General features: G+C 35.6%; 2 pseudogenes; one reads left to right on the forward strand and one right to left on the reverse strand.

The window, feature by feature from the left end:
* Positions 1–8,428: 8,428 nt before the first annotated feature.
* Positions 8,429–9,191, reverse strand: LOC114206682 (MIF4G domain-containing protein pseudogene; annotated as a pseudogene).
* A 6,288-nt stretch (positions 9,192–15,479) lies between these two features.
* LOC114206681 (glyceraldehyde-3-phosphate dehydrogenase pseudogene) lies at positions 15,480–16,434 on the forward strand (annotated as a pseudogene).
* Positions 16,435–21,389: the final 4,955 nt, after the last annotated feature.

Here is a 21,389-nt window from a genome sequence, read left to right on the forward strand (position 1 = left end):
GGCTTCCTTCACCACCCACCCACCCCCCCAAAAAAAGAAAAGAAAAAGAAACTGACAAACATTTTAAAGGTTAGGTCCCAAACTGGCAAGCATCAGTTCTGTCATGTTCAAAGCTTGGATTCAAGGGGATGGGATTTAGCCCCCACCTTTCAAAGGAAGGGATGTCAAAGAATCCCCGACCATTTTTAACCCATCACAACATTTATATATGTGTTTATTTGAGTACTTGATTAAATGGCCAGATATCTTTCAATCAAAATGAAACTCAATATAGGTTAAGGAAAATATAAAACTCTAAATAAAAAAAAATGAACAGTATACAATAAATTGTCAGATCGATAGAGAAGATTAAAAAGAAGTGATACAGGTCTGTGATTCAACAGTCTTACACAATTCACAGCGCTCCAAGACTGTTGAATCACAGACCTGTACCTCTGAAACAAATAATACATTATATGTTAAAAAAAAAAGAAGATAGTAGGAAGGGAAGAATGAAGGGGGGGAAATAGGAGGGGGAGATGAACCATGAGAAACTGTGGACTCTGAGAAACAAACTGAGGGTTCTAGAGGGGAGGGGGTGGGGGGAATGGGTTAGCCTGGTGATGGGTATTAAAGAGGGAACGTATCGAATGGAGCACTGGGTGTTATATGCAAACAGTGAATCATGGAACACTACATCAAAAAGTAATGATGTAATGTATGGTGATTAACATAACATAATAAAAAATAAAAAGAGGCAATACATATATTGGCTAATGTAACTGAAACATGCAGTTAGTTTTCAAGCCAGGCTAGATATAGTGTTCAAACCATATTCTCTCTTTCTTTCACCTGTTCTTTCACCATGGAATAACTCAAATGGAGAGATTTTGCCATAAGATAATACCCGTAACAACATTGTAGCTTGGAAAAAAGGGTATCTGGTTAGCTTGCCTGAACCACATAACCAACCCTGTGGCTAGAAAGATGGGACCATGTAATTCAACTGCCGGCTCCATTATATGGGAGAAGTATATTTCTCAAAAGGATGCATTAGACATTAGTTATGGTAAAAATTTGTGTTCATGTACTTTAAAATATAGGTGTTGTAATAATATTATCAAAAATAAAGAATATTTTTACATTCTACCTGTGTTTCCTGTTTGTATTATTTGTATTCTGAATTAATACCTGCTATTAGGTAGAATTATAGTTATTTTAAATATAAGAAAATTAACAGTACTTATTGCAGCTTAAACAGTAATAACTGTGACTTGAACATATGCCAAGGAAATATATCTCAGGATTATACATAGAGTAATTATTTTCAAAATACCATTATATCTTGTTAAATATGCACAGAGAATTAAATCATAAGGATAGTGAATCACAGAGTAGAAGGTATGTATCTCCCCCATCTGAGCATTAGCCCAGGCGGCCAGATAAACTACTGACTTTTTTTCTAGGTCAGACTTAAAATAGTCTGTCACTGGAAGGTTAAAAATCACTCCCTGTCAACCATTACCCATCAGCACCAACATCAAGCACAGGAGAGATGATAGTTGAAATGAAGTTCTTCAGATAGAACAAAACTTACTGGGATATGGATTATTCTGAATATCTCCCCTGGATAGAGAGCTATAAAGTCCAAGGGTGGATCAGGCTTCTGAGTCCAGTCCAATTAGCAACTGGGCTGCATTCACTATTTTCCACATCAAGGAGACCTATGTGCTAGAGAATTTCCAGAAATAACTTTCAAATGAAGGGAAGTTAAGAAACAAAAGGTGACATGTTTGAATGTGTCTTCATAACCTATACATGGGTTTCTGTTTCAAAATTTCACAGTTTTGATCAAACTCAAATTTAGGAAAACTAGTGAGTATTAAAGATGAAGTTTTGTTGTTGGTAGTTAGTAGCTCATAAATGGGATTATATGCTGTTAGGATGGTGCTGGTGAGAGAAAGAGTGAATTGTTACAATAGAAAAGAACAAAAAGGCACTTCTAGGACTTGAAGATAAGAAGATGTAACTGATGGAACATGTTATATATGCCATTACCCAGCTGAAAATAATCTTTTAATTATCATTTAGGTAAACGCTTTTCAAACTGCTACCAGTATCCAGGGCTCTTAAGCTGTTGAGAGGAGGCAAGAAAGAGGGTGCAGAATGATTGGGATTTCTCATATATATTTTAAAGCCCAATGTAAATCCACCTTGATCAAAATAATTTTTTTTATTAATGTATGTGGGTGGACTTCCACAAATATTTTATTTGAAGGAAAGAGTCCATAGCTATAAAAACCTAGACATTACTGAGCTAGATCAGTGGTCTCTTCAAATATTAATATGGATTTAGTTATAAATGCCATGTCATTGTAAATATTATATGCATTATAATGCATGTATATACGATTTTTAAAGGATATATGACATATTTCACTTTTAATTATTAAACAAGTTTTTAGGCCTCATTAAAATCTAATATTAATAATATTTTAATGAAAGAAATGTGATTGATTCTGCATCTCTATTTTTTGATCATTTTTATTTAGAAATTCGTGGCTTAGCAATTTATGAGCCTTCCTTAATATATTTCACAACTGTGTTTTAATAACTTTCATACCTGAAAAATATACCATGAGAGATATATAGATCTAAAAGGAAGAAGGCCTTTGGTGGTTGTGATGACTTTATGCTGGTCAGCATATTTAACTCAAACAACCAAATGTTCACAGATTTTTATTGAAATGTCGCTAATACATATTTGGAAACCAATAGAATGTTTGTTTTTAAACTGTTAGTAAATTGACTTAAATCTCTCCTGAATCTTTTCATTTAGATTTTAAGGAGATAAGACATTTATAGTTTCAATAATCCTTTTTTTTAATGTGCACTATATAAGAGATTGTAAAGGTATAACGAATCTTATTATGACAATAAAAATCCCATAACTGGCACAACTCCAAACACCTGTTATCAAAATGACACTGTCCATGGCACAGGTTTCTTTTGAAAAGCATTAACTTTCTCACTCATTGTAAAAAAGGTCACTTTTATGTTGAAAGAACAAAACTTTTATATTTATTTTCAAATTGATAACAGCTCATTGGTAAGTTATTACTAATAGTCCCTTGTCATTCAACAAAATGTCAACAAACCCAGAGCAAATTTTTTTTTGTAAAAGAAAAACACACGATTCATCTTCAACTTTGACAACTTTTCTTTTAGGAACTACATGGAGGTAACTAGTAAAATGTTGGGCTATAAAAGGTGTTTATGATATCTTGATAGAAAACGTAATACAATTCTACAATTCAAATGTGTTTTATTATAACACTAATCATATTTGGGATACGTGGTATTCAAGCATAGTATATTGAATAAGCTGAAAGCTTATGCCAGTAAAAACAGTGACAACGCCTTTGCCTCCCTGAGAACACATGCTCTATGAAATGAATGAGAGTGCCAATAAAAGAGATGTGTTAAGTTGTAGAAACCAAATGCTGTCATGATTTAGGTAAAAATTTAAATAAAAACAATCTAGAATTTCTTCCTGTACTTATACAAAACATATAATAAATACACTGATGTATATGCTTGCCACTGTGTAGACAACAATATTCTGCCAACAGCATACACCTATTTGATTGCTATTAGAATTCAGCCTGTATGCCATTACCAGAGAGTAAACCTCATTAAGTCGGTGCTCAAAAAGCTTACGCACTCCCTCTTGGCTACAGATAATGTGCAGATGACTCACTGTGGCGGTCATGGCTCCTATTTTAATATCTAAATCAGCCTCTCCACGTGATCTTCCCCAAAAAATGAATTATATGCATTGGTTATTTCGAGAGACTTTCAGCTGGATTTGGCCTATGTTTTCCCACCTTAGGACATGTGCTATTTTAAATCCTTCTACCTCTCTCTTATAGTCATTACTGCCTCTACAAACCCTACTTCCTTCAAATCCACCACATCCTCTTTTCCTCATTTATAGTCACCTGAGTTAGAACTACCAATTATGTGTATGGGTATGTATATTGCATGGTTGTGCATGTGTTTCATCAACACAGTGGGTACTGACTTGACAATGGGAATGTGTCCTTTCTCTACTATAGTAAAGGGGAGGATCATGCCTTGCTCATGTTTATATTCTAATATCCCTGGATCAGCAGTAAGTAAGGAAAAACTTGTCAATTTTTTAGCTTTCTGCCAGTTCAGCATCAGGGAAAATATTAAATTGTCTTTCCGTGTTATTTTTTTATAAGTTGTTTTATATATATAATTATTTTGTATAATGCTAATATTGTTTTTATAATAAAATTGTGATTATTATTTTCCTAGATGAATTACAGTTAACATAAGAAACTACAAATACTTTTAAAATAATGTAAGATCATATAGGGAAAATGCATAAAAATCTTTAATTACAGAAGGAAATGCTCAAGTATAGTATTTATACACACAATGAGGGAAACAACCTGTACCATAATTATTAAGCATTAATAGGTTCAATGCCCAATTTTGCTAGTTACCCAAGCGCATAAAAACAAATAAACCCTGAACTTGACATTCCAGAGACCTACTTACAAAATCTTGGAAGATGATAATGTATTTTTAAAGCCATTTAATAAGCATTCAACTACATACATCTCTTTTTTGAAATAAGATTTTTTTCCAATTAAATTGGAGAAGTGAAAATGGTTTATGCTTTTATTTGTTGTGATAACCCCACATGTCAGAGTTAATGGTGTACAATTCCAGATAACACAAAGAAATAGGCTAGCTTTAGGGTACTTTTTTCTGATGTACAATTTTTTGATTATAACAAATATTTCTTTATTAAAATCTCATGTTATCTGTTGATTGAAAGTACATTAGATTAACAGCAGACATTGAAAGCACTACTGTAGATTTTAAATTGAGCTGTTACAAAAATACTTCACTGACATGAGTATTGAATTTAGAGGCTTGCTTAAGAAACCCATTGGAATAAAGAAGATGTGGTATATACATATATATATATATATATATACACTATATATATATATATATATATATACACAATGGAAAAATATCTTTAAAAAATTCTGTTGTCTCATAATTTCTTATTAAATGGTACTTTTTATTGACTATTATTATTGCCTATTGACTTATTAATTCTAAGTTCAGCAACTAACATTTTGAAAAGCAGAAACATATGACCAGGAATGGAATGTTTGGCCTCAACAGAGGAAAGGAGTTCTCATAGTCAGTTATCAAAATGTTTATTTGACCGGAAAAAAAAATGATTTGTTCAACATGAGCGGTTGTTCCTTGGTTTCTTGAATCGTTGGTGACCATAAAATGAATCTTCAGGGGATTTACTGCTCCAGGATAAAGGATCTGAGTTCTAAAATCATGGTCTTAACAAAGTCTTCACCTCTCAACACTGAATGTGCCTGTCTGAAAAAAGAATATCCCTAGAAATATTAGTAAGTGTGTAAGAAGGCTTTCTAAAGATGCTCTAAATGCCTATGTGTTGAAATTTACCAAAGTAATTTATGGTCGAGGCAAATACTTAATTTCTCTCAGTTCTGAAGAGAAGATTAAAGTGTACAATATGAAAATGGTGAGCATATTGTTCCCATTTTCCTATTCAAAATTTCAAAATATTTATAATGTATGTAGACATTCTGCTCCAGACGGAAATATCAGAAAACTTTTCTTTGGCATAATTGACTTTTTCATTTATTTATCTTTCAAATAAATATCAATTGGCTGTCTAACATAAGTTACTTACAGGGTTTAATTCTGAAGTAAGTCTCAGGACCTATTTTTAAGGAGGACCAATCCTAGTGGAGGAGATAAATGCAATGATCACAAATGTGTGCAGAGTATGTGAACCGGAAGAAGGGACAGTGATTCCAAATTGAAGTTGGTTAAAAACAGCTTCCCAAAGGAAATGCCAGGCTGAATTTCAGTAGGTGAGCAAGGATTATTTATTTAGACTCAGAGAGAAGAGGATATTCAGAAATAAAAGATAGTAATGTCGTGTGAAAGTGTTGAATCACTGTACACCTGAAATCAATATTATAATGTTAACCAACTGGAATTTAAATAAAAACTTAAAAGATAAAGCAAATGCTAAAAAAAAAAGTAGCATATTATACATGGGGGAAACCAAACCCTAATAAAGGGCTTCAGAAACATATAAGGCAAGGCACCACATGACTAAAGATGGGTCTGAGAAATAGTCAGAGGGCATATCATGGCCACCTTTGAATGTTATGTAAAGTGCCCTACAAGTGGTAGAAAATCCTTGAAAATCATTGAGTACTTTTAAATTGCATTTGAGAATGGTACCTTGTGGCTTTGCAAACTGAATTTGAGTAGAGAAAAGAGAAAGCAGAAAGACTGCTAAAACAGAAAAATAAAAATAAGGCTGGGGTTTTCTATGTTGTGAGGGTTCTGTGTGTGTGTTTCTAAATAACTGGTTGCTGAACAATTACCAGCATATGACTGGCTGTATTCCACTAGTGACATTCAAACACTGTATCACTGTAATCTTAATAAATTTTCAGAAGTAAAAATAGTGTGATATTATTCAGAAAAATCTCCCCATGCCTCATAAAACCACCTACATGCAGTACCAAATTAATTGACGAGTTAAAATCAGCAAAAAGCATGTGCCTCTTAGATTAAACTAAAATATACATTAAGTTATCAAAACTTAAAGGGCTTCTATGTATAATCTGTAATGTAATAGCGTTCTCTATGGAAAGTACTGCATTCATCAAGGACAGAAGTTATTCACGGTCATGCTTCTCTATCCAGGGACTTCTAGTCCAGTCCTGTCATTTATATCTCCATAGTGGGAACAAGTTTCTATGTTTTCCCAGAGGTTCTCTTATGTCACAACCACTTTCAGAAATCTCTACATAAAAAAGTGTTATCAAGAAGGAAAAAACATCAGTGATTTAAAAGACACCTACAAAATGACACATATGTATTTTGGTGTTCATCATTCATACAAATGTTTTAATACATAAACTATATAAGCATGTTTCCTCGAACAATATTTAGTATTGAAGTTCAGACTTTTTAAACTTTATATAAATTGTACCATACCTACGTATTCTTTGGCAATTTGATTTTTTCACTCACATTCTGCAAGATTTGTCCTGATTACAATACAATATATATTCACTTTCCTATCAATGGATCTTTAGGTTGATTCCAATACTTCTCCATTACAAACTATGCTAAATTTTTGAAGATGTTTTCTCATGCAAATGTATGAGAGTTTATGTATAGTTGATGGTAAAATGACTGTTTGATTTCTAGTGTATACACATTTGAAAATCTTACAAAGTACGGAAGAGAGTACTGATATAGAAATGAATTTTAGAGGATAAAACTGGAAAGCCTCTGGTGTTAGCATCCAAGAACACTGGTTTTGGAATCAAACGATCTTAATGAAATTTCCTGTTCCATTAGTCAGATGAACTGTGTGAATTAGGGAAAATTAGTCATTCTGGGTCTTGATGGTATCCCCTATAACATAGTTGTGAGATTAAATATGAAATTGCCTATAAAGCCTCGAGTGCAGACTCAGGTAATAAGTGCTCATTAACAGGTTAATATCATTGCTATTGCTGAAAGGTGAGCCAGAAAAAGAAGTGAAGAGAATAAAAATATCAATATTGTTTTTTTTTTCCCAAAAGCAACTTGCAAATGAGTCAACTAAAATACTTTCAGACATGGGTATGACTTCGATAATCTTCCACTAAGCAATTCTTTGATTTTATATATATTTTTAATTTTAGAAAAGGTTTATCAGAAAATTCTCACCCTGGGGGCACCTGGGTGGCTCAGTCGTTAAGCGTCTGCCTTCTGCTCAGGTCATGATCCCAGGGTCCCGGGATTGAGCCCCACATCGGGCTCCCTGCTCCGCGGGAAGCCTGCTTCTCCCTCTCCCACTCCACCTGCTTGTGTTCCTGCTCTCACTATCTCTCTCTCTCTGTCAAATAAATAAAATCTTAAAAAAAAGAAAAAAAAAGAAAGAAAATTCTCACCCTAAACTGTTGGTGTAGCATGTGATGTGGTACTATCATTTATCAAAACCCACTGGAAATAGATTTGTTTCCGAAGTGGTCCTTGCACAAAATGTATAAAAAGCAATTTCTGATGTGGTTTGTGTTCCGCCCCTTGACATGCCAAAGTATCCCACCAGTAGCTATGGTACCCATTTTATAGATGGGAAACAGGCATCAAGATGGCTGTTGCACCAGTGAGTACACAGTGCAGGGCTTGTTAGAAGCTGCCTTTCTCTGCCTGGCCCAGGTGGGAGGTTATGGGGGACAGGCTGATGGGACCGTGGGGGCGAATCTGTTTGGTGTCTTCTCCAATCCCTGAATGCGGGAAGGAAGGTGCTCAGGGAAGGACCACACTGTAAACGGGAAACATCTCAGGAGCTGCTGGCAGTCTGGAAGGGACAGTCTTTGGGAGAGGCCGACTCCCCTGCAAACCTAGGAGATAGGTTAGGTGAAAGGCCAGGGCTGCTGGCGAGGCAGCCTGATCTGGAGGCCTCCTGGGAGACTTCACTATAGTGATCCTCCTGGGCCCAGGGTCCTCTTCCAGCTGTCTGTCCGAAATTCGGTGATTTTCCAGTAGCAGTACCTGGGCCAGGGAGCTGAGGCCGCTTGGGAGCAGGAAGCCATCCCGGATCAGGACACAGTGCTCATCCCTGCCCTTTCTGTTCATCTTCTCCAGCTGCTCCCCCGCACGGTGCAGCTGCGGCACCAGGCGGTCCACCTCCTTCTCCTTGCTCAGACTGTCAGGTTGGGCCCGCTAGAAGAGGCAAGAGATAGATGGAGGCCACCCGGGACATCAGGGGTTCACCCTCAGGTTATCAAAGAGGTTGCAGATAAAAGTGACCTCGCGGACCCATCCCTGCAGGGACCGGGCTCCCAGCGGCTCCCAGGCCTGGTACTCCTGCGGCAGCTAGTTCAGTCCCCGCCAGAAGCCACTCTGACCTGCTTGCTTGCTCTCGGCCTGAACGATGTTCCACTTCTTTACTGAACACAGTCCTGCAAAGAACGGTCCACAATCACATTACCCTCTTTCTCCAAGTCTACGGCCCTTGGATCTTTGAGTGCTGTCTTCAGCAGCTGCTGAGTCTCTGCATCAAAAGATTGGATTTTACAGTCTTCTCTGCCAGGCTCCCACATGACCATCCAGCCCTGGCAGCTCTTGACTGAGGTGGTACACTAATGACAACACCTGCAGGATCGGCGCCGCCCCACTTGCTGGGCAGGATGCGCGTGTCCCACTTCCGGCGCTCTGGCTGCCGGAGCCCGCATCTCGCCTCGCCACCGCTAAGGTCATTTCCCCCGCGGTGCGGGCGCCTGTTTGTTTATGTAGCGTTTATGTGTATCTGTAGCGTTTATGTGAATCTGTAGCGTTTATGTGAATATTAAGGACATTGTTTTGGAAATTAGTAAGAAAAGAAAGATTGAGTAGGTGTGATATTTGCAAAATATTAGATAAGAAGAACTATTCTTGCTTTATATTAGCACATGCAAAATGAATTTTTGGGAGTGAACCATAAAGTGGAAGCAATATGGGACAAGCTAGGAAGCGATTATCATAACTCAGTATCTTCTTCTGCTCCCAAAATTGATCTCAAATGTTTAGCATTCTAATAAATGCTTTCACTCATACTTCACAGCAATTAATCATCCCTGTTACAGGTGGTACCAGTGTCACTTTCCCACAGACAACACTTCTTGGGTCATGTCAGTGTCGCCAAGCAACACCAACATCACTTGCTGGTTCTCCTTCCACACTTACAACAATGAACTGAGGGTGAAGCAAAGCTACTGTTGATAATTGGCAAGATATATTCAGGACTCAGGAACCTGCTTTCTGGATTAAGACATCCATCAATGTCTTAACCGTCCTCCCCATCTGTCTCCCATTTAAAAAAAAAAAAGTATCTGAGAGGCAAGAACTTTTAAATCTTTGATATTTAGAAACTTACATAATTCACAAAAAATCATTTTAAGTCCTTTTCCCCTGATTTCATTGTCACTGAAATTTTATATATGAATCGGCACTGTGATCCTGAAATTTCCACTTCATGTAACTTTAATTTACTATTTATTACTTTTTACTACTTAATTTACTATTTAATACTATTTAATATGTTTCTATAGAAGAAATAATAAAGGAATCATAAAAATGATTAAATTTTTGTTCTACGTATGTAAATCATAAATCAAATGAGCATAGTTTTATCAAATCCCTGAGTAGTATACAGAAGAATCTCATACCTGTGCCGTATCATAGTAAATAATAACCACACACGTGCACACACACATGGACAAACATACACACAGCCATGAGAACATAGTAAAAGGTTTTCAAAAGTGTCGTGAGGCAGAAAGTTTCTTTTCACAGACGGAATATATTTGAGGAACACTTTTGTTTAAAAAACCCTATTGTCATTCATATTACTGTGTTTGTTAAGAAGGTAAAATAGGTTTTAGTATTTTCACCTAGTTTTAATAGCAGTAGTGCATATTATTTTTATTGAATTTTATCATGCATAAAGTATCTTTATAAATGTCATTATTTGTGATTCTCACAACAACTTGGAAGTAGGCAGTGTAGGATTATTCTTCTTTATCTATAGATAATGAATCTGGGATTTATACAGTCATGTGGCTAGTAGCCAGTAGTGCTGAAATAATAATCCAGTCTCTCTGATTCTCATATCACTGTTCATTTTCCCTTATCAAATAATCTGTTAAACTCCAGTGACCTTTAAAAGTACTTCTTAAATCAAAACATATAATATTAAAAGAATGAGAAAATTCAACATGTCAAAACAAGAACATGTCAGGCACTGAATGAAAACTGGATCCAAAGATGAGTGGAATAAAATTCAAGTTCTCAGTAACTTTAAGGTCTAATAAGGGAAACTATATTTCAAGAAATAATTATAATACAACATAATTAAGGAAATATCACTATAGAGGATATGCAAGGAATTGATTTTTTTTTCCTTACAGGTAATATAATACAAATGAAATGTAAGCAGGAAAGTAACAAAATAAGACTTGCATTTTGAAATTTCATATCAGCAGTAGTATAGAAAAATTGGAGGGATGTGAAAGAGTTCAGAAGCTATTTTAAAAATATAGAAGAGAGAGGAGAGGGATTAAATAGATATGAAAAACACAAAAGGAGGGATTTATATAATATATAACAATTAAATATTAGAAATAATGAGTGTTTCCAGAATATTTATAGAGAAAATGGTGGATGAAGGTACCATTCAACAAAACATGAATGGATGATAAAATACAAGTCTCATGGAAAGATGTAAAGCAAAGTGTTTCATGGCATCTGACCACTCTGTTTGAAGGGCATAGGGACAGTGAATCACAAACCCCTAGTGAAAGCCTGAACTAGGAAAAGAATGATTACAGAGAGAATGGCTTTAATAAAAATAATTACAAATCTGAAAATCAATCAGTTTCTAGAGTTTTTGTGTGTGTGGTTTTTCTTTTTAAGATTTTATTTAGTTATTTGAGAGACAGTGAGAGAGAGAGAGCACATGAGAGGGGAGAGGGTCAGAGGGAGAAGCAGACTCCCTGCTGAGCAGGGAGCCCGATGCGGGACTCGATCTTAGGACTCCAGGATCATCACATGAGCCGAAGGCAGTCGATTAACCAACTGAGCCACCCAGGCGCCCTTGTGTGTGTTTTTTTTAAGGCATAAAGAAAGGAAAGAATTTTAGCCAGATTCCTCAAGTGCCAAAACTACTTGTAAGTTTCAAGTTAACCATATTTTAATCTAAAGCTATCATTTAAAACACTGAGTAGAACACAATGGAAAGGGGTCAGCTATTTAGGATCCTTTTTATAGGATGCATTTGTTAAGGAGAAAGATAATTAGAAAATATGAATCAATATTTCCCTACTACCTTTGGTAGAATTAGAATTGGCTGGGGCTAATGGGTGACAAATGAAAAACAGTGGATGAGACTTCCTTTACAATAAACAAGTATTTAAATTTGCAACATTTAACATTTAGAGTATGGTAAAGTAGCCATCTATTATCGTCACTAAGATACCCAGCAAAACATTGAAAAGGCATGAGTTATTGGATCCGTCATGACACCAATTACGATGGATTAAATTTCGCTTTCATTATCCATACTCCAGAACCCCAAAAGATCCAATTTATATTAGATAAATCTGTGTTTGACTATACATAAAAAGAATATCACACAACTGAAGTTTTTTGCTGCCTAGATAAATAATATACTAAATACCTTATAGTTAGCTTTTTGGATGGTAAAATGTAATTTTCTCAAAGATAGAAATATGATTGTATTCTGGGACTTTAACTGTTTAAAATAAATTTTACTTAAAGGACACCATTAGCTATCTATTGTAGTGGGGATAAGCTATCTCTCTGGTAAAGTTAAAATACAAAGTACTTGAAGTAGAATCAAAGTATAACCATGTAAAATACACTATATAGTGTATCAGAAATAAATCAAGTGGAGGGGAATGGCCTGCATGGGCCTATACTGAAGGGACCTATAGTTCAATGTGTTAAAAGGATGACTGATTAATACAAGTTGGAAACACCTCAGATTTTCTATAAATACAGGCAATGAGAAAAAGTGACATGCTAATTGGTTTCATATCGATTGCCAAAATGACTAACATGATCAAATGTATTAATATTTTCTATCTTACCAAGTTATAATGCATAGAGATGCAAATATGATTTTGTTTCAAAGCTACAGTATATTTTAATTCATATAGATGAGGAAGTAAGTAACAAGGACTCTGAACTCTAACTGTACAAGATGATTTGAATAAAATTCCATTGGCTAGCTTCTCATTAATGAATTTTAAAACTAGTGAAAACAGAATTCAAATTTTTCATGCAAAAACTTATCACCAGTGGTCGGAAAAATAAGCTTATATTCATGGGATTTTATATAAAAAGTTTGCATAATAAAAAGTGCAAATTTTTAAATAAACTCACACACACAATTGAATTTATTGGAATCCTAGTCCCAATACCTACTAGTAATGAGTAATCAAACTATCCTACATTTTTCTAAGACTAATTTTCTCACTTGTTAAACAGGAATTATAATAATATCTTCTTTGAAAGGTAGTTATTAGATTGGAAAGTATAATATCAAGCAAGTCTCCTGGTACTTAATACACTCTCAAAACAGTCAGGAAATGCAAGAGCTTCATGTTAGACTCTTGTTCATCATAGACAGCACACTTCCCTTCAAATAGTTTGTAATGAGCAAGTTGTATGATCCCATGATATTTCCTTTCTCTATCAGGCTTTTCTCCATGAACCCACATGAACAAATCAATCACATTCTTCAAGATTTTGCTCAAAACTTACCTTATCAATGCTTATCCTGAATTACAAAACTCACTTTCTTAATTATTGGACACTGAGGTTGGGTATTATACTTTCCAACCTAGTACTATACCTTCCCACCATTAGTGTACATCATGCTTCTTAACTTAGTCTATTGTTTTTCTTTTTTCCATAGCAGTAATCTCCTTTTAACATAAAATATATCTGTTCATTATATTTCTTTCTTTTTTTTTTAAGATGGAGTCTGACACGAGGCTTGATCCCAAGACCCTAAGATCATGACCCCAACCAAAATCAAGAGGCCACCACTTAACTGATTGAGCCACCAGGCACCCTTATGTTTATTAATTTTTATCTACATTTTTCCTAGAATGTAGACCATAAGTAATGAATATGAATAATATGAATGAAAGTAATAAAGTAGGTAATCCCTGAGTCTAAAGAAGTAAATACAATTTTCCATGAATATTGCCCAAAATAGAAGAAAAAAGGAAAAAATGCCCCAATTTCAACATTTATAAACAAGCAAACAGCAGAATGATAAAATCTCCTGGGGTAGGGGGGCAGAGTGGGAGCATGGGCATAAAGCATACTAATCTACTTTGGAATTGTTACCTATCCAATAGACACTTATGCATTTTACCTAACTCACTGAATTGCCTTTTATTTCTCTCTCCATCATTATATTTGGAGATACTATTTAACATGTCAATCTCTCTTATCCATATAGTTGTTCAGAATACATTTTTGTTAAATAGAATATTAGAAGTATTTTCAAGACAAGAACTGGTGTTTGAGAGCAAGATATAGTGTTATAAAAGGCTTTGGATAGTTAAATGCAGAAATTCATATTTATCTACCTTTCCAACTCATCTGTAAGATGTAAGACCTGTAGTCTCCTTGGATTCCATGGAATTTATTTTATTTCTTTTTATCATAGTGATATATCTCAGATATGCATTCTCCTCATTTTGAAAGGATACCACCCTGGAATGTGCTTTGCATTTATATAATGCAGGGAAGAGGAACACTTAAAATTGTGGGGACATCTCTATTTAGGACTCTTCATTATATATTGCATTTAGGATGGTTACACTTCTTATCCCGACCCTTTCACACTGGTTCAGTGTACATTTTAGGCCTGTAAAAAAGATTAACTTCAGCTAAACCACAGACATATTTCTTAGAGAAAAAAATGTTTCATAGAGGTCCCAGAACTGACAGATCTGAATCTCTTTATTCTCTGAAATCTGACAGAATTCAAGTTCAAAGACATGAGAATACAAGGCACAGATTGTTTTATTGAGAATAACAAAAAGTTGATCTATGTCTAGTTTATATATGATAACCATGATCACTGAAATCTAAAATAACCATTTAGACATTTTAATTTCTTGAGTTCAGTTTAATTTCTTGAGTTCAGTTAAATGCACACAAAAGCTTGATTTGTTAAAAAAAATCAGCAATGAATGCCTACTACACATAAGGCACACCTGCTGTTCCCAGAGAATGAAAAGTTGAGTAAGAAACAGTCCTGGTCCTCAAAAAGCTTACAGTTTTAAAAACCAAAGCAAAAATTAGGTTTATAGGGAGTACAAAACAGAATTGCTTAATTTTGACGGTAGAGGTTGCACTTGATGAGACATTGAAGAATCTTTGTGATTTTGCTGAATGACATAAAGGGTTTCTAGCTAGAGTAAACAACATAGAAAAGGCATATAGGCATGTAGTTGCTCAGATTATTAGAGGATTTCATGGGAGATTGTTTTGAATGGAACTTTAGTGTCATGAGACAATCTATAGGTAAGAAAAAGTTGGCAAAAGAAAACTGAGAGAATTGTTTAAAGCCATATATTTTCTTAATCTTAAATGACAAACTTAAGAAAATAGATTTTACCGTATTTGCAATGAAAATTTTGAAAGCATTTGAAGAATGTCATTATTTAGAAAGATATTAATTATTTTAGACAGAAATGTAATGATTAGAGACTGGAGTATTAATTAAAATTTAAAATGAGGCTTTCTGTTCCTCCCTGTTTGACAGACAGCTGCATCTTCTGGTGCAGTGCCAGCCATATCCCTGAGACATGAGAGTGAAGATCAGAGTAAACAGATTTGGCCGTACTGGGCTCCTAGTCACCAGAGCTGCTTTTAACTCTGGCAAAATGGACATTGTCGCCATCAATGATCCCTTCATTGACCTGAACTACATGGTCTACATATTCCAGTATGATTTCACCAATGGCAAATTCAACCACACAGTCAAGGCTGAAACGGGGAAATCTGTCATCAATGGAAAACCCTCTGCATCTTCCAGGAGCAAGATCCAGCCAAATCAAATGGGGTGATACTAGTGCTGAATATGATGTTGAATCCACTGGGGTCTTCACCAGCATGGAGATGGCTAGGGCTCACTAGAAGGGTAGGGCCAAGAGGGTCATCATCTCTGCTCCTTCTGCTGATGCCCCCATGTTTGTGATGAATGTGAACCATTAGAAGAATGACAACTCCCTCAAGATTGTCAGCAATGCTTCCTGCACCACCAACTGCTTGGCCCCTCCAGCCAACGTCATCCATGAAAATTTTGGCATTGTGGAGGGACTCATGACCACAGTCCATGTCATCACTACCACCCATGGACAGCCCTTCTGGGAAGTTGTGGTGTGATAGCTGAGGGGCCACACAGAACATCAACCCTACTCCTACTGGCACCACCAAGCCTATAGGCAAGATAATTCCTGAGCTGAATGGGAAGCTTACTGGCATGGCCTTTCTGTCCCTATCCCCAATGCATCAGTCATGTATCTAACCTGCTTCCTGAAGAAAGCTGCCAAATATGATGACATCAAGAAAGTGGTGAAGCAGGCATCAGAGGGCCCGCTCAAGGGCATGCTGGGCTACATTGAGGACCAGGTTGTCTCCTGTGACTTTAACAGTGACACCCACTCTTCCACCTTCTATGCTGGGGCTGGCATTGCTCTTGATGACCACTTTGTCAAGCTCATTTCCTGGTATGACAATGAATTTGGCTATAGCAACTGAGTGGTGGACCTTATGGTCCACATGGCCCCCAAGGGGTAAGAGGTCCCTGGACTACCAGCCCCAGCGAGAGGAAGAGGAAGAGAGAGACCTTCAGCTGCTGGGGAGTCCTTGCCCCAACACATCCCCCAACACACTGACAATCTCCCAACCTCTACCCAGTTTCCATCCCAGACCCCTTGAAGAAGGGAGGGGCTCAGGGACCCCTCCCTTGTTTTGTACCATCATACTGTACCTAGCCTAAATAAATAAATAAAATTTAAAATGAATGACATTACTTCATCATTACCTACATCAGGGTAGTGCCAGTGAAGATGATGTCACATTTTTCATCATTGACACTCTTACTTATAATTTACTCATTAAATTATAGCTATTGAGTGATATTCTTAGTACATAAACCTGTCACTGCAATCACCTTGAAGACACTGCATTCCTGATTTCAGGAAACTAGAGACATAATTTGGGTAAATACTCATGCAAGGCAATGACATTGAGCCATTAACCTAGATAGTGCTAAAGACAGTAAACTCCCCAAAGAGGTTAGGTAAAGCTGTATATGAATGGACTAAGAACAGGGAGTTTTTCAACTGGAATAACATTAATTTTTAATGCGAGTATACAGATCTGCAGTATGAAATCAGAGTTAAAACCCATTTATTGAAAAACATCTTGTACAATAAAATAAAAAATATATGAAATCCTTAGGAATAAATCAAGCAAAACATAATCCTTAAGGACAAGTAGAAACTTTGTTTAGAGTGATTAAACAAACTCTAAACCAAACAAAAAACTGGAAAGACAAATAATTGTGAAGGAAAAAACTATGCTTATGATTATGTCTCAAAGTGCAAAATACCAATCTAAAATTGATCTATAGATTCAATATAATCCCAATCAAAAGATCAGCATAAATTTTTGTGGAACTAAACAAGCTTATTCCAAGATTTAAGAATAAGAAAGATCTTTCTAAGAATAAAAAAATGGAAGAACTAACTCTACAGGATTTCCAGACTTACTATAATGTTATAGTAATTTAGGCAATGCAGTAGACAGAACAATGTTCCCCTAAAGATTTCCATGCTTTAACTCCCAGGGACTGCGAATATGTTATTTTATATGGTAAAAAGCATTTTGCAGTTATGATTAAGGTTAAGAACCTTAAAACAGGAAAATTAAACTGGATTATCTGGGTTGGCCTAATATAATAAGGAGGTTATCCTCAATTATCTGGGTGGGACGAACCTAATCACTGACCCATACAAATAGAAAAAAAAAAAAAAAGGCAAAAGAGAGAAATGTGACCATAAAAGAAGAGGGAGGTGAAATTCAGTCTGAGAGGGATTCAACTCAATATTGTTACCTTTTAAAGATGGAACCAAGGATTGCAGGTAGCATCTAGAAGCTAAGAACAACTCTCAGTCCTATAATCACAAAAAATTGAATTCGGCCATCAAGCTAAATAAGCCAGAAAACAGATTCTCTTCTAGATACCCCAGAAAGGAAGGCAGTCCCTGCAACACTTTGAATTTAGCCCAATGAGACCAGTATCACATGGGTGAGTTATAGAACTGTAAAAGAATACAGTTGGGTGGTTTGAGCCATTACATTTATGAGAAGAGGAGGTGGAGAAGAAAAAAGACTGGTTTCCAGTTCTGCATGGAAGGAGCTTAGAAGTCACTAGCCTGTCCTAACAACAGATAACAGATAAACAGAATAAAATATCAAAAAGTTTTCCTGAATCCGTAAGAAAATGGAGGACACAGGGCAAACTGCTACACCCAAGATTGCAAAGACACACAGATGAATATAGGGAGTCATGACTTATTAGAGCAGAGACTCGTGAGTAGAAACTGGCTTTGGGACCAGTACCTAGGTAGGAAAACTTGAATTATAATTGACTAATTTCTGAAGGCTTGGTATGGATAATTCTGAGAGTTAAAAACTCCAGGAGGACCCAGTCATATATGCATATATGCATATATATGCATATATCTTATGTATGTATATTTGCTTATATATACATATGTATAAGTAAGATGAATGACAGCAATGATATGAGAGATAAGGGGGAGGAATTAAGATTATTTTGTTATAAATGACACTACCTATGTACTGGTACAGTGTTATTTGAAAGTGGACTTGAATTAGTTGTACAGATATACTGCAAATTCTAGGTCAATTAAAAAAAAGTAAAAAAGGAAGTATAACTGATATGCTAAGAAAGGAAAGAAAATGGAATTACATAAGATGCTCATTTAACACCATGACAAAAACATGGAACACATAAAAAGGAAGAAAAACAAATAGAAAAGAGCAATGGATGTGGTAGATATATCAAGGATCACTTTGGATGTCAACAATCTAAACACACCGATTAAACAGCAAAGTTTGTCAGAGTGGATAAAAAAAAAAAGACTAAAGTATATGTTGTCTCCAAAAAACCCACTTTAAATATATGGACCATCTGGATCAAAAGTAAATGGATGGACAAAAAATATACTATGTTAACACTAGTCAAAAGAGAGTAGGAGTAGCTTTTCAGACAGAGCAGACTTAAAGCAAGATAAGTTATCAGCAATAAAGAAGGAAATTATGTAATAATAAAGAAGTGAATAATCCAAGAAGACATAAGAATATTTGAAGTGTATGTGTCTAAAAAAATGTCAAACTATGTAAGGTAAAAACTGATAGAACTGCAAAGAGAAATAGATGAATCCACTGTTATTGTTGGTGATTTCAACAATCTTCTCTCAGAAATGGACAGATTCAGCAAACAAAAATCAGTAATACCCTAAAACATATCTTAGATCATTTTTAAAAATAAAAATCATACATCTACTCTCAGATCACAAAGGAATTACATCAATAACAGAAAGATAACTGAAAAATCCCCAAATATTTAAAGATTAAACAACACTCTTCTAAATAATACAGCAGTCAATATGACATGCTACTATATATAGAAAACACTAAAGGCTCCACCAAAAAAATACTAGAACTGATAAATGAATTCAGTAAAGTCGCAGGATATAAAAATCAATGTACAGGAATCTGTTGCATTTCTATACACTAATAATGAAGCAACAGAAAGGGAAATTAAGAAAACAACCCCATTTAAAAATGCACCCAAAACAATGAAATACATAGGAATAAACTTAACCAAAGAGGTGAATAACCTGTGCTCCGAAAACTATAAAACACTGATAAAAGAAACTGAAGTTGACACAGAATAATTGAAAGACATTCCATGCTCATGTGTTGGAAAAACAAATATTGTTAAAATGTCTATACTGCCCAAAGCAATCTATGCATTTAATGCATTCCCTATCAAAATACAACAGCATTTTTCATAGACTAGAATAAACAATCCTAAAATTTTATGGAAACACAAAAGGGGCACCTGGGTGGCTCAGTTGGTTAAGCGACTGCCTTCAGCTCAGGTCATGATCCTTGAGTCTCGGGATCGAGTCCCACATCGGGCTCCCTGCTCAGCAGGGAGTCTGCTTCTCCCTCTGACCCTCTTCCCTCTCGTGCTCTCTATCTCTCATTCTCTCTCTCTCAAATAAATAAATAAAATCTTTAAAAAAAATTTTTATGGAAACACAAAAGACCCCAAATAGCCAAAAAATCTTGATAAAGAAAAACAAAATAAAGTATCAATTCCAGAATCCAGGCTACATTACAAAACTGGAGTGATCAGAACAGTTTGGTACTGGCACAAAAATAGACACATAGATCAGTAGAAAAAAATAGAAAATCCCAAAATAAATCCACAATTATATGGTCAATTAATTTTTGTCAAAAGGAGGAAAGAATATACAATGAGAAAAAGAGAGACTCATCAACAAATGGTGTTAGGAAAACTGGACAGCAACATGCAAAAGAATGGAACTGGACCACCTTTTTACACCACATGCAAAAATACACTCAAAGTAGATTAAAGACCTGAAACCATAAAAATCCTAGAAGGGAACACAAGCAATAACCTCTTTGACATCAGCTGTCACAACATTTTTCTAGATATATCTCCTGAGGCAAGGGAAATAAAAGCAAAAGTAAACTATTGGGACTACATCAAAATAAAAAGCTTCTGCGCAGCAAGGAAAACAATCATCAAAACTGAAAGGCAACCTAGTAAATTGGAGAAGATATTTGCCAATGACATATCCAATGAAGGGTTAGTATCCAAAATATATAAAGAACTTATAAAATTCAATACCCAAAAAATCCCCAAAAATCCAATTAAAAAATGGTCAAAAGACATGAACAGACATTTCTCCAAAAAAGACATACAGCTGGGCCAACAAACACATGAAAAGATGCTTAACATCACTGATCATGAGGGAAATGCAAATCAAAACTACAATGAGTATCACCTCACACCTGTCAGAGTGGCTAAAATCAAAAACACAAGAAACAGCAAGTGTTGGGGAGGATGTGGAGAAAAAGGAACTGACCTGCACAGTTGGTAGGAATACAAACTGGTGCACCCACTGTAGAAAAAAGTATGGAGTTTCCTCAAAAAGTTAAAAATAGAGGGGTGCCTCAGCGGTTCAGTCAGTTAAGTATTTGCCTTTGGCTCAGGTCATGACCCTGGGGTCCTGGGATTGAGCCCTGCATAGGGCTCCCTGCTCAGTAGGGAGTCTGGTTCTCCCTCTGCCCCTCCCTCTCTTGTGCTTGCACACACGCTTTCTGTCTCTCTCAAATAAATAAATAAAATCTTTAAAAAAAATAAAAATATAACCACCCTAGGCTCCAGCAATCACACTATTGGGTATTTATCCAAAAAATACAAAAACACTAATTCAAAGGGATACCTGCACCCCTGTGTTTATAGCAGCATTATTACAATAGCCAAATTATGAAAACAGTCCTTGTCCATTAATAGATGAATGGATAAAGAAAATGTGTTATATGTATACAATGGAATATTATTCAGCCATAAAAAGGAACGA

Source organism: Eumetopias jubatus, unplaced genomic scaffold (assembly GCF_037043125.1).
Source record: "Eumetopias jubatus isolate StellerSeaLion01/CBP00866 unplaced genomic scaffold, mEumJub1_p1.0 scaffold_2, whole genome shotgun sequence".
Lineage (NCBI taxonomy): Eukaryota > Metazoa > Chordata > Mammalia > Carnivora > Otariidae > Eumetopias > Eumetopias jubatus.